We start from the raw sequence: 9,925 nt of genomic DNA on the forward strand, positions 1-9,925 counted from the left end.
GCTTGAAGAAAAGGCCATCAGGAAGGAATTAAGTTGGAGTCAATGGTCCTGGTGACATGTCTGCCATCAGTTCTTTCACACACACACACACACACACACACACACACACACACACACACACACACACACACACACACACACACACACACACACACACACACACACACACACAATCACTATTTACACTGGTGTTGGTCTTAGCATTAGCATAACATTACTATTTGTATTATTTTAGTATTAGTTTGAGTAGGCTACTAGTGGTTTAGTATTAAAATTAATATAGAAATTAGAATCCCAATGATTGTTACTATAATTACATAAACTTGCTCGTGCTGCAACAGATCATAAAACTCAAGGTTCAGATTGTATCCCGGATCAGAGACTCGGATCAGATCACAGATCAGATCAGCACAAAAGAAAAATGGGAACGGTCATCTGTAGTGTTTTTCTCTTCATAAAAACACACAATTCAAATGATTAGGAACTAAAAGATTGTTTTTTTATTGATTAAAACAAACCTTTCATTTAAGTCATTAGTAGTTTTAATGATGTATTATAAGCTGCTTAGAGCTCGTGTAAACAGGTCATAATTCCCTCTCTAATATCTATTTAAGTTGTTCTGAAAACATCTCCTTTAAGCAACTGTATTTTTTCAAACTTCTCACCAAAACTACATTGTACAAGATTACACGTTAACACATCGTGATAAATTATAATTAACCTTCACCCAATACTCATTTTCACTGAACAGACCCTGAACGCATCATAATGTAACCTACGTACATTAGCCATTAGCGGTGTGACCACCGTTAGACTGTATGTGAGACTGTCCACTGCAGCTAACGTTAGCGATTCCATACAGTTTGTTTATAAGCATAGGCTAATAAATTAAAGCTAATCGCTTAGCTAATTGTTGAGCTGCGAATGTCTTTTAAAGGTTTTTGAAACTTTTTGCATTGCTGCTCAAGAACGAGTATTTCTTTACATACAAGAATAATAAACCAATGTTGAATCTTTTTTTATTTAATCGTCTATTTTTCTCACAAAATAATCAAAAAGAACCGACAACAGTATCGATAAGGAACCGGACAGATAAGCAGTATCGATAAGAGTGCTAGTACGATACCCATCCCTACAGTCAGCGCATGCTAGCAAGTTAGCTAGGTAGCGATAGCTGCAAATCTTGACCCTCGCCTCGGCTTGCTGGTTGTATATCTCTTCTATACCTCTATTCCCTCACCCCTCCGACATGTACGTGTCGGAAAACCACGGTGGCCTTCAGGTAACATAAAAACGTAAAAAGGCCTTCTTTATAGCCCGTTTGGTTTGTCCGTCCTGGGATACTGTAGCAACATGGCCGACTCCGTGAAGAGGAACTACTCCGTATGTCGAAAACAAAACAAGAACACAACAATTCTTTGTTTCAGGTGATTATACACTAATGAAAACATAGTTATGAATATCATATTACATCTTTGCCAGTAAATCCTCATAAAGCCGACACCCTGGTTCTTCAATGTTAGTTTTGTATTAGCATTGGTGGTTCTGTATTAGCATTAACAGGTTGTCAGCCATATTTTCCAGTTGTCTTTAGCTTCTTAAAGTCCTCAGAATTCAACAGTAAATTCTTTAAACTTGTACTGGGCTCACTTAATATCTACAGCAGTGGCAACCTGAGGAAAGTGCTATTTATGAGGAGCTGTTTGACTGACAGACAGGCCTGCAATGGCTGAAGACAAGTGTGTTTGATGAAACATGGCAGGAGCCAAATCCCAGTCAGTCCTCTTATTGAACCTACTGAAGGAGGACTGTGTTGTGGAAAAGTTCCCCAAAGTGGCTCAGAAGAAGAGCCCGTTTTTTTCCGCAGGTGAAGGGAAAACTGGCGAGTCGGGGGAATAATGTTTATGTATTAGATTTCAAACACTTCCTTCCCTTGAGGAAATCCAGATGCAAAGGTATGTTCTCCTGCCTCAAGGATCTGACGGATTGCTTCTTCTGTTTTTTCTAGTATTTTCTTCTTCTTCTTGGTGTTGTGATGGAGTGACAGAGTTTGGCTCTCCATCATTCTCAACACACAGGATGTTTGAGCTAAATATGCATGCAGGTCGCTACTGAATGTGTTGCCTGGCATTCTTTTTAAATGCATCATGTGGGCAAAGTGTGTTTGCTCACACAGCCTCAGACACCTTTAAGTTTGTGCGGTGGAATGTTAAAAATAAATACCTACCATTAAAGGCAATATCAGTTAAAGGCGCTCCCTATAGACAAACCAATTTCTGGCTCTTTCAAGAAAAGAAAAAGCCTGTTCTATGATGACGACAGAACTTTAATCTTCAAACAAACCGTATCCAGCTCTAGTGGGTTTTTCTCACTGTCTTATCTTCTTGTGAGCCTTGTCGGTAGCGTGAATTTCTATATATTCTTACTTTCTTTGTCAGCATATATAAACAAACCCGAGACCTTCACAAATACGCACCTCCCCGCTTCCAAAAGTTTCGATAAAGTCCTTTTCATTCTCTCTCCCGCAACTCGGAGAGGAAAAAACGGGTTGTTAGCTCTTTGAGCCGGCTATCAGAAAATCCGGGGGAAATTACGCTGAGCGCAGCAGCCGTACAGCAAAGGGTGATTACAAATTCAAATGGATGCTTTTTACATCAATGGAAGGCTTTGAAGACCTCTTAATGAGCAGATAGCTGGAGTTAAACATTTGTGGAAGTGCCATCTTCGAAAGAGAAAAGGGGGGGGGAGAGAAATAGGGGGAGACAGGGGAGGGTTTTTGATCCTGGTAGATATCTGCAGGCCAGCGCTGAGCTCGTCTATCTCGGACCAGTGGTTGTCTTTTGAGAGCGTGCTGTTCAAGGCTCTGTTTGGATCCAGGCTTTCTGAACACACTTACACCAGGACAGCATCCCCGCCGCCGCGTACTGATCAATGTCTGTCAAATGTGAAAGACGTGGCATAAGTGATGAAAGCTGCATCGAGATGCAAAGAGGGTGAATGCAAGAACAAAAGGGCTGCAGAGAACCGAATGTACCGCAGGATCAAATATTGACACTAACATAAGACAAGGTGACTCGAAGGCTGAATAGAGGTGAGGGGTCTTCTCAAAGGACAAGGGGAAGGAAAAATAAAGGATGGAAGCAACAAAAGAGAGATGGAAGAGAAGAGACGGCGGAAAGCAAAGGATAAACAAACACAGTGAGGGAGAGGGAGCTGAAAGTGTTGTTCCTCCATCTCAGCGAAGCTGCGGGAGTCTAGTGGAGCTTTGAACTTGGCCCCCATTAGAGCACTGATGACGGTTTGAAGTGAACGGTTGAAACGAACCGGAGCATTTTAGATGTTAATTTGTTTTTGTTGCGTGTGTGCGTGTGTGTGTGTGTGTGTGTGTATATTTTCTCATCCTTTTCAGAACCTCCGAATCGTTCGTAGTCACACCCAATTTAACACAGCAGGATAAAATGCTTCCTTTAGCTTTGTTGTTTTCTGCTCTTTGCCTTTCGTCTCTTTTCCTCTTACCTTTTTTTTTTTTGTTTCAGGAAGGGAGAAAATGATTTGTGGTTATTACAGCAGAACTTTCTGAACTGTTTCATGGAATCTGTGGAGATGTTATCTTTGCACTTATTTTTTACCTTTTCATCACTTTTGAGTACGCTGATGGAGAGATGCGTCTTTAAAACTGTAACTCGTTGTCCAAATCATTATTGTGTTCGCCTCCTTCCGTTAACCATCCATCACCACTAGTTTCTTGTGTGACGCTCTGAGAAGTTTGTAATTTGATGATGGTAATGATGTGAAAGTGCTTTATAAAGGTTACTCTTGCCCATGAAATCACACGCTGGCGCTGGAATAACGATGCTTCTCGTGGCCTGACTTCTGTCCGATTGAGCTCAGTAACCATGTAAGGTTCAATGACTTAACATTCAAATCGCTGTAATTACACCACATTAAATCAAGCGAGTGTTTGGGGGGAGGGCGGCTGAGATGGAGCCAAGAGGAGGTCAGCTGACTTTTTTTTATGACTTCTTTGACCTGCGACCCCTGGACGTATCTCCCATCAGGTCTGCGGCAGTCGGTCAGATCAGAGAGCCAGTCTGGCACCACCACCGCCAGGTTGACTCCCAGCCTTTTGTCCCCGAGCCTCCCCAGCCAGGGTGACAGATTCTGGGGGACACGGCTGGGGCCGAAAGGGGGGGTCTGGTTGTGTGTCTGGATGGGTCTGGTGTGTAAACACTGAGCGTCTGTGATCTGATGACACATGAAAGGGGTCTGCCTGTGGGGTGGCCGGCCCATCGTCTATATGTCAACATCCCCCACCACGCACACACACACACACACACTCACACACACACACACAGAGACTAATGCCTACACTGACACCAGATTTATGTATTTATGCATTGCGGCGGCACAGCTCAAAGGGATATGGCTGGAGGGGGTTGGGGAGGGTAGATGGGGAGCGAGGCTGTTTGGTCTGCAGACAGAGACTGATGGGGTACTGGGGGGGGGGGTTATAGGTGACAGGAGAGATTGAAGGGCAGGGGGAGACATCTGGAGAGTGATGATGCTGATTCATATGTTGCTGCAGAAGTTGTAGTGTGACGGGTTACACATACTCAGCCTGAAGTAAAGTTTCTTATAAAACCTAAAAGTATTGGGTCATATTGAGTGAAATGTCCTCATCATAATTTTAAGTTATGTCTATTATTTCATCTGTTTTGCTCTCTTATGAGTAAACACTGAAGACGCTGTGTGCTTTATATTTAGTGTGCACTAGATCATCAGCAGAAATGGGGTATGTTTTCATTAGCAAACTGTAGTCTGTGGCCTTTGATTTGACCCATTATTGTTGGAATACTGATTCAGCGAAAAGCGATATCTCAATTGAACCTCAATGATACTACTGGTAATATTAGCGTATATATATATTGCAACGTCTTCGGGCAGTAGAAGCTACACTGTCAAAATGTCTTGCAATATTTTCTAGTTCTTCCAACAATTTCTTCCGTATGTTTTTTGGCACACTTCTTCTTCTGCATTTTTTAAGCTACAGAAACCGTTCAACTATATATGACATGCCTACTATGACTTTTCATGTTTCTAACCTTTAAACTTTTTGAATTATCAAGCTTTTTGCAATTTTTTTTGAATGGGATCTCTATGGAGAAAATCTTCAAATCCTCTTAAACTTCTTCAGCTTTCAAAGCCTTCTTCTGTTTTCTGAACACTGAGCTTTCAGCCCTGTCTCCTAAAAATGACATCCCCATACAATGAAACTGCATTTTGAATTACGTTTTGAGGTCCGCGGAAGTCTGTATATGGATGAGGTGGTGGTTGAGGCTTTCATCCAGGAGACTGCTGTTTTTGTCCTGTGTTAATTAAGTACTTTTGTTGCCCAACCTCTCTTGTTTTTGCATTTTGTTTTGTTCATTAACCACGTGTTTGAAACTGCTTAAAACTGCAGCCGTTTGATCTGGACCAAAATATATTTCCCTCGAAACATAATTGAGAGAGCATTTTAGTTATATGGAAACTTTATTTTGTAGGAGACAGAGTTGGAGCTTTAGCACCAAGTTGAGGAATCACATTTCCAACATTCCACATTTGGGTTTCTGCTATTTCCTTGACAGTTTTAAATGATGCTCTCCAGCATCTGATCACTCTTTATGATGCAGCTTCAAAGGCCTCTGCAGAGTCCCGCACGTCCTTCTCATCCTCGTTCTGTGTTCTTACGATCGTCTTTCGTTCTTGTGTCCTTTCCTTATAGAGTCCTTTTAGTTGATAAGTACTTTGATTGTTAAAAAAGCATGCTTGATTGAGATAACATACAATCATATAAAAAAAGATGATTTCAGACAATAAATCCCGGCTTAAATCAACTGAAATATTTTAAGGGACTCTAGGAGCCATGGCTTCAAATGTCAGACATTAAGGCTAGAAGGGACGTGAAGCGTCTAACAGTCATATCATATTATGTTTGCGCAAAATCACAGATGGTATTTTCATCATAAAAAATGAACACAAGATTCATTTCAGCCCCCAGAACAGTCTTTTACTCTTTACTTGACTGGCAAACAGCTAAGCCTTCAAGAGTAAAGAGAGAGGGAGAGAAAAGGAGAGAAATAAAGGGGGGATGTCTGGGTAACTTCAATAGCCTCTCTGTGTCCATCTAATATGGAGGGCTAGCATGCTGGGAGTTGGCCCTTTCCATTCAGACAGACCCCAAACTCATAAAGACCTCTTCTATGGCCCCCAACCTGAAACCCACCCACCAAAGCCCTCGCTGGTATAGGCCCCTTCCATGGGAACTTGCAATCTGCAACGTAATCCCACTTTGGCCCCTGGAGAAGCCTTTCCAAACAAACCATGTGAGTCCTAATACCCAGGGCTTCACAAGTGGCTCCTAGCTAGGCCCGAGTTCCACCACCACCAACAACTTGGCCCTCCTTCTTCTTTTTTTCTCATTCTCTCGCTTTTCTTCTTTCCACGGATAGACGACAAAAGAAAGGGATCTCCTTCTAATTGCTTCGAAGATTGAAAAGCTGAGAGGGGTGGTGGGCGGCTTCAGAGGGAAATGAGACGGAGGCTCTGGAGGCAGCGGGGGACTGTCAGTCTGGCTTTGCCCGCCCTGGGTGTGCGGTAGCTGGGATAAAGGAGCTGGCAGGACGGCCTCCGCTGCAGAGCTGCGCTGAGTGGATCAGAGCGGAGGCGGGCGACTCCCAGGGCCCGGCTTTACAACTCTGGCCAAACGGAGGACTCTGAGAATGTGGAGGAGCTGAAGCAGCTCTGCTGGAGGCCCTCTTCACTCATGGGAAAGGACGTCTGGTCTTCACAACTGGGATTCAGGAAAACCATAGGCTGCTGAGAACGCAGTGTTCAAGCCAAGAAGGAGCGTCCGACAGAGAAGAGGCAGAAACATAGTGTATTGGTAGACATCCAAAACCTCCGCCCCGGATGAACAGTCCAGCCACTGTTGATCAGTGTGGTGCTAGATGATGGAAGTGTGTGAACACACAGTTGGGGTGGTCCGTGACCTTTGGATCTGTTGCTATGACATGCAGAGTTGCTAATAACACTCATACATACACACACACACACACCTTGACCTCTGCAGCGAGCATACCATGCCTCTTTCTGTTGCTATGCCATCACCCAGCAGCAGCTCCTCTGAAGCTTGGCGGAGTTGTGCTCATCTGTTTTGTTATTGTGAATCCCAGAAAGGGACAAAAAGGAAAGAAGTTGCTTTGGTGAAGATGAAAATCAAGATAACGCTTCATTGCCATTTTCTTGCCAGCAATAGTAAGGCAACATAAAAACTAATTTTGAGGGATGAATGGCATCATTTTGTTGGGGTCAGAGTACTTAGCGCATCATGTCTAAGTTCAGAGAGTGAATAGAAAAAGGGCCCCGCTCATCTGTATGTGTGGTGACACCAGATCCAAAGGATTTTGGCCTCACTACCTCCTGAAAGTTCCCTCAGTCTCCCCTCTCTGGCCTCCTTTCATCCCTCCATCCCTCCATCCCTTCACCTTTCTTCTTTTTAATACAAATCAGCCACTCAATGCCATGCACATGTTTTAGTGTTATTTGAACTCTGGCAGAGAACTTCAAACAGCTTTCAAAGTGAACTGAGTTTTTTTTTTTGCTCTCTATCTTTTTCTCTTTTTGAAAGAACACAGCCCGTGCTTCCAAGTACACCTGATCAGAAGGTCGAGAGATGGGGATTATGATATGCAAATTAGGCTTTGTTATCAGAGTTGACATTCGTTAGAAAGCTGAACAGAGGAGAGGTTACATGAAAAGGTGGCAACTCACCCCCCCCTCTACCCCTTTTAGCATAACCTCCCCTCTCAAACACATTGGCCTACCTAAGCCCCCTTTTTTCATTTAGATCAAAAGGTTACACACAACAAAGAAAGGCCTGTGCGGAAAAGAAACACACACACACATACTTCTGTGTACTTTTACACAATCAAGACTATTGATTGGTCAACTGCCCCAAAGGTGAGTGTGCACATCTGAACAGTATATGTGTTAATGTCCGGATTGGACCGTGTCCTGATGAGGCTGTCGTCTCTTGTGCTGTTTAGGCAGAACGGAGGTCTTTGCAATTACCAAACACTGTAGAAAGCCTTTCATGTCTCACCCCTGCTGTGACAGGGTAAGGACGAGGACACACTTACACACACATATACACACACATATACACACACAGACACACATATACACGGAGAGATTGAGTCTTCCTCCTTTCAAATACACACAGAAACATGCATATGGTCGCCCCCCCTGTTCAATCTGCATACGGTTCAGTTCAAAGGAGTCCAAGCGAGGTGGCGGTCTGTGCTACTTTTCCAGCTATTAGCCTGGCCCGCCATATGCAGCGATCCATTGAGGAGTGGCTTTTTATGAACTTCATAAAGGGATGGTTATTAGAGCTCCCGAGTGGAGATGGGCCGTCTGGCCTTTGAGTTGAGCAGCAGGGGTCCTGAGTGCTTTGATGTGAATCATACTGTTAGATAACTTTTGAGAGGTAGAGGGAGCTACCGAATCCTTACAAAAAGACCAAGCCCGCGTTATATAAGTGATAATTGACCCAGTTTCTTTCTTTTTCTTGATTTGTCTTTACTTTTGACACCTCTAGGACACGACAGAGACACTGAGACAGTAACGATGTACCCATTATGCAGACATCCTCATCGTACTCTTGTCTTTATTTTAGTATGACATGTTGTATAAAAACATCTCTCTCTCATAGAAAAAAACAAAATACAAACGACATGACGAAAACTGTCACTAGGTGTTCGATCATTTATTAATTTGAATGACAGGGACAGTGCACAGCGTCTTAGCTGTACCAGTGTTAGCTATAAGCTAATTTACATCTGTAGTCCCTGAGCAGAAAACAGAATAACGCCTCTGTTAAGTAAATTAACACCGTATAGTATGAAAACACAATGACATATTCCCTATACAACAACAACATCAGCAACACCACAATAAACAACATTAAGACACATCATCATACAACACAGATGGAGTTTGCCCAGTTTCCAAGGTCAGCAATGACTGTTTGAAAATCAATATATCTCCTCAATCCTTTCTTTCATTTGAATAACTTCTACTGGAAAGGATCTTTGTGACGTTTGGACGTGATCGTGGCCTCTTCACAAGGTGTGAGGAGAGGATAGAAAGTCTTCGTTCACAGCAGGAAGGTATCTTGCTTGCACCTCGGTTGACTGCCAGCTCAGACAGCAAATTGTGAAAGCTTCCTTCCCTCAAAAGAAGGTGATATTCACCCTCCCTTTCCATAGTTCATAAATCACATCTAATATGACTGTGCTCAGTGTGTCCTGAAGGTGGTGCTGCTAATCCACATCCCAGACATCAATGTCCTCCCCAATATCAGCAGGGTCCCTGAGGGTCTTCAGGTGCTCTGCAATGCATCATCCTGCCTGTTAACAAATGGATTTAGATATGGTTTGCATGCACACTTTGCAGTCAGATAGCTGTAATCAATTTGGGGAAATCATTTTTGACAGACCATAAACTCAACAGCTGGCTTTAATGCGTCTAACAGAACACAATGTATAAATGGAATCATTTGTATTAACACGCTGTAAAACCATTTAAATTGCACCTGCATGTATTAATGACATATAAGGTATATTCCTAAACAGTTGTAATACTGCTGAAATGAAGGGCTCTCATAGGTTAAGCACATTCACTGGAACAAGAAAACTGATGATGATTCAAGCAGAAATTAACCCTTTTGGAAACAATATACATATTTTGATTATCATACAGTGTTATTTTATATATATATATATAATATATTTATATAGAACTTGCGAATTAAATTGCGGTACAAAAGGCTCTATTTAAAGATTTGTAAAGCCATCTCATGAAATATGACTCACCAAACCAA

At 42.6% G+C, this 9,925-nt stretch overlaps 1 protein-coding gene across 1 annotated transcript in view; it reads left to right on the plus strand.

Annotated features, from left to right (window-relative positions):
* The window catches only part of axin2 (axin 2 (conductin, axil)), a gene marked incomplete at its 3' end in the record, with an annotated part of 33,715 nt that overhangs the window by 22,672 nt on the left and 1,118 nt on the right, over positions 1 to 9,925 (plus strand). The gene's annotated exons all lie outside the window — the stretch shown is intronic.

This window comes from Pholis gunnellus (genome assembly GCF_910591455.1).
Source record: "Pholis gunnellus genome assembly, chromosome: 17".
Taxonomy (NCBI): Eukaryota; Metazoa; Chordata; class Actinopteri; order Perciformes; family Pholidae; genus Pholis; species Pholis gunnellus.